The sequence below is a fragment of the Hydra vulgaris genome, chromosome 13 (genome assembly GCF_038396675.1).
Source record: "Hydra vulgaris chromosome 13, alternate assembly HydraT2T_AEP".
Lineage (NCBI taxonomy): Eukaryota > Metazoa > Cnidaria > Hydrozoa > Anthoathecata > Hydridae > Hydra > Hydra vulgaris.
In genome coordinates, this window is record NC_088932.1 from 31,392,173 (window position 1) to 31,397,500 (window position 5,328).

At 27.3% G+C, this 5,328-nt stretch overlaps 1 long non-coding RNA gene across 1 annotated transcript; it reads left to right on the plus strand.

Annotated features, from left to right (window-relative positions):
* The first annotated feature begins 1,326 nt into the window (after positions 1–1,326).
* Positions 1,327–3,120, plus strand: LOC136090145 (uncharacterized). Its single transcript, XR_010643204.1, has 3 exons — positions 1,327–2,041; positions 2,234–2,288; positions 2,369–3,120. It is a non-coding gene; the product is annotated as an uncharacterized LOC136090145 (long non-coding RNA).
* Positions 3,121–5,328: the final 2,208 nt, after the last annotated feature.

Sequence of the window (5,328 nt, forward strand, 5' to 3'; positions counted from 1 at the left end):
ATGTTGCCTAAATTAGAACAGTTGCTTAATTGGAACAGGCTAGTTCATTAGGGTAATAAAACGTTTTCCAATTTTAAGACTTTGTTCGATAAATTTAAAGTTCCATAAGTTAAAATTTTCAAAGTTTCGATATTTAAAACTCTCCAAAGATACCAAAAGATAAATGATGTAAAAACTATATAAAGTCTATTTATTCTTATTTATTAAAATAATAGTTCATTTTAATTTATTTATTTGCTCTACGTTTAAACACACTAAATATTTAGCAAAATAATTTAAATAATTTCCGTCTGTTAAGTCTGTTGGTGAAATTCTTTTGTAAAATTTGAAAATATTTATAATATAGATTGGAAACTTCTGATGTTTTGAAGTGTTTTGTTATTATTTAACGATTGTTTGAAAATTCAGAGAGCTTAATACTTCTACCAACGCTAATAAATTTAAAGGTTGACAAAACAGCTTAACATTTAATTGAAATTAAAGCAGCATGGCATTAACATTGAAATCAAAAAAGCAATTCTACTTTGAAAAAAATCACAAAACAAAAAAATCAAAGTTTAAAGAGAGACCGTTTAACCTATAGGGCAAACTTTCTTTAAAGTTGAATTTTATTGGATAAACTTTCTATTTAAAGTTAAATATTAGGATGTCTCAAAAGCTTTTTTTTTAAGGTTACCTCTTTATTTTCTCGAAGTGCCTTTAAGCTAAAAGTAAATGAAAAGAAAAATTCCTTAGTCAAAAAGGGGCATCTGCAAAACTTAAAAAAGTTAATTTTTTTGAAAATAAATTAATCTAAAGTCTAATATAAAAAATAATCAAGAAAAAATATATTTATATTTAATGAAGCCTTTTCCTGACTGATAAAGAATGGTTTTATAAAAACTTAAAGTCTATATTGCCATGGCAACTATTTTCTAACTAATTTCAACTATCTTCTAACTAATTTTTTCTAACGCAGTTTTTTTGCTGTGGTGTTGTGGTGTTGTGGTGTTTTTATTAACGCAGCATGTTTTTTTGCTGTGGTGTTGTTCGTGTAAACCTCTATTTTCAAGTTTCCGCAAAATTTTCTATTTGCGAGCTTCTGGAAATTTTCTGGATTCGTGAATTTTGGGTCATAAGGTATATTTTGGACATTCAATACTATAGTTATCTTAAAAGCATAATGAGCGGACGTTAATTCAGGCCAAAACACATAACCACCTGTAATATTACTTTTTTTAATAAATGAAATAAGTTTATTATTTAGAACTTTACAATAAATGTTTTGGTTGATCGCATTTCCAGATTTACAAAATTTGGAAACACAAAAAGAAAGGTTTTGTCAGTGGTTTTGATGAGATAGCAAACCGTACAAGCAACTTTGTGAACTTTTTTTTGAAATCGTCATTATTTTCTTCGATGTTTAACTCAAGTCGTCGATGTAGAAAGCGTCATTTCCTGGTTGATCATGTTAATTTGCGCATAAATTTAAATAAAAGTTTAACTCTATAGGTTGCAAAAGTAATTAAAACAGTAGATTAAATAGATATTTTGACATTAATGAACAGTTATTTTTTTAACTATGTTGACAGTATGGGAATATACTGCAAAGTGCAAAAATACACCCACTAAAAACTTAGAGGCACAATGCAAGTGGTGTAAAAAAGTTATCTCAAGATGGATACCAACTTCCAACAACAGAGCGTGATGTTGCGAAATTTTTCACGCTAATTGTAATGAAAAGAGAAACACATTGATTGTGTGGCTCAATGTAAAGTACAATTCATCATCGATTAAAAAACTTTGTGATTTCCATAATGCTGTAAATGTTGTCTGCATTTGGGTTAAGCTAGCTTTTTTTGTTATTTAGTTCGAAGTGTTTTTTTTATATATACTTAATCTTGGTACGCATTTTTAACAGTTTGTTAACATATGAGAGCATAAAACCCTTAACAATTTTGTTTGTATCTATTTCAGGATTTTGAACAATGAAGATGTACAATTTAAAGTCATTTGGCAAATCCTGTAATTTCATGAAAATGAAAAGGAGTAAACATTTTTGGTAAACTTTGTAATAAAATACCAGAGCTTTTTTTTGAGTAATTTACAATGTGTATAGAGTGTGTAATAATGAAATTATATTAACTATTGAGATTTCTAGTAGTAATAGAATTGTGCTTAAAAATATGCGTTGTTTAGAATAAGGCAATATGCTTATCGTATGCTTAGTTTTTACCAATATTTTAATCTTTAGGATTTTATTTTTATCGACCAATCTGGAGTCTGCCTTGAAATCAAGTACAGCTAAAGTATATCATTAATAACTTATGTTTTTAGAGCCAAGTACTTATTTAACTTTTTCTTATATACTTAATACTTTATTCTTTAGGTTCATGGTAGTTGCTCTATTTTTACTGACCCTGAGCATGATTGGAAAGGTAGCCCAAGTGACGAGTGAGAGAAAAAAGACAAACGGCATCTTTTTCCTATGTGGGCCCTGGTTCTTAAAATCCCATATAGTAGACAAGTTAACTTTAAATGCTGTAATAAAGTTAATTTTTGAAATTAGGAGCCATTACCCAAAACTTGGATAAGCCCTTCTTGTCAGAATGTAACAACATGCTAGGTTTACTTGAACAGTTAGTTATGCTGGCTCTAACAGACGGTGATGTATATGTGGTTGAGTGTGATGTTCTTGAGCAGTTTCATATGGCGATATATAAAAATACTCATATGGCATTTAGTTTTATATGAAAACTTTCATATGCCTCAGTTTCATTTGGAATACAGCGACACCATCGTATGGCTTTTTAGTTTCTTCTGCACACCTTTTGAATAATCTAGAAGTGTATCTGGAAGTACAACAGTACGAATATTCTTTTATTATGCTTGATAAACAAGATTTCAATATAGGTATTCGACAAATAAGATTCCAATGATTATATCCAAAAAATGAGATTGAGTAGACGCACGATGTGATATTTATTTTGAAAATTATGGACATTTTTATCCTCATTCTTTTTTTAAACTACTGACATTTAAGACGTGATATTTATTTATAGATTCATAGACATTATTGTTAGCATAAATGAACGGTTCGGAAAACTCGATAGTTTGATGGATTCAAGCCGTATACAACATAACAAGAAAAAAATAATAAAATACCTGTTGAAAAAGTTCTAATTGACCTTCTTGGAGTTTTCGCGTTTTTTATACTTTATTTCTTATTCTTTACATTTTAACAATACTTTTGTAATTTTATAACACCCTATTGAGTATAGTTCAAGCAGCCGTAGCCTAGTGGCTAGAGCACTTGCTTAAGAAGCAGGAGATCCAGGGTTCGAAACAAAGCGTTAAAACCACTGCGCCACGTCAGCTATCAACATTAGAAAACAGTTGTTTTTTAATATTGTTTTTTAATATTGGTAGCACAAAAAAAAAAATTGATTATGTTTATATTCGTAGTATAGTAAGATAAACAATATGAAATCAGAATATTGGAGTGTCATTAAATTGTATTAAAAAATTCTCCGAACATTTTTTTGCATTTTTTGAACCTTCTTATTAAAAAAGGTTTGATCGATATTTGTTCTTATGGAATTCTCAGAATAATTTAGATAACAGTAAATCTATTTTTTCTTAAATTGATTTAATAATAATTTCTCAATAATAGATTACAACATACCTGCAGTTATAAATATGCTAACTATTATTTTGAGAATAATTTTTTAATAATAAAATTTAATGTTAAATTAATCAATTCATTATATACACCTTAATTTGTAAACGTTTTATAGATTCCCGGAGTTTATTGTGATCTTAATTAATATGGTTCTAACTGGAAAAAGCCTAAACGTTTTACACAATTTATTCCTTTAGTTGTTCTTTCCTGGGTGTGTTAGGAGAGTGTATATTTTGAGTTTATCTATTTAATACTAAATTTATAATTAATAAATTTAGTTTATATATTTACTAAAATAATTTAATTAATAGTTTTATAATTTTAAATTCATCTATTTTTTTTTTCTTTTTAAACATAAATTTAATTCAATTAGGTCTTTTGCTTAATCTCAAACTACAATGTATAATAAATACAGACTATTTGTCAGATTAACCTACTATGTCTATTATTTCAATATCCTTTAGATTATTTTTGAAAGCTCCGGATGCCACTGCATAATTTTTTACAAATCAAGTTTAACTAACGAAAGCTTTCGATAATTGTTTTATTGGCGATTCATTAGTATACTAAGTAAAAATGGGATAGGTGAGTTTGATGTCACATTTATGTCATTGCTAAACAAATTTATGCGATTGCTAAACAAATTTATCCTATTAAAATAGATGCTAAAAATAGATATAAATAATATGTTATGCTGGAAAGCAAAAACTTTTTGTATTTTTATCCAAAAAAATGAAGTTATATTTCTTTCCAGGCTATGGTAAAAGAACAATTGGATCATTTATAAAAAATAATAGAATGATATGGCTATTACCATAAAATGATTGAGCTTTAGAATACCTAAATTAAAAGGTTGAGTCGCAGATAAAAATTTATTATGATGATTGGACTCAATGAGCAACGCTCAAATGCCTGAAGTATAGGAAAAACTTACATAAAATTGGACTATAGAAAAACATGGCTGGCCTCAGAATAGACAATACTTTGTTTTAGAAAGAGTTCAGAAGCTGTTTTATTATACATAAAACAAATTGTAACGTGTTTTCAACGTATTTTAACGTGTTTTCAACGTATTTCAAAAATTTAAAAACAATAAGTATAATAGTAATATGTTGAAAATATAACAAATTTTTCGTAGATTTATTTATTGCTTTATCTAAAATAAAAAAACTAACATTTTAATAATATGTTTAAGAAACAGAAATTAAGAAATGCTTAAAAATTTCAAAATTTGTTTTTAAATCTATATTGAAGTTAAGTGTACGAAGATTATCATTTCAAAATAAATAATCAATGTCTAATCTTAAAAAGATATAAACTACAATTACAATAAATTTACTAATTATCTTGTGTGCAGTAAATAATACCTCATTACAAGATTTTTTTATTTCATTATGTTAACTGTTGTGATAAACTTAGAAATTATAATGTGAAATTTTATTCCCAAATACATAGAGCTCTGAAACACAAAGTTTTCTCAGTAACAGAACTATGCGGGATACAATGGGGTAAATACCTTGGACGGATACGTTTGGATGGAAGAAATTTTTTGATATTTTGCAATAATCTTCTAATAATTACGTGTAGTAATGCATATACTTTTTCATAAAATAAATCGCGTAACAGTTACGCATTCAATGCTCACATTTATCAAACACACGCACGCA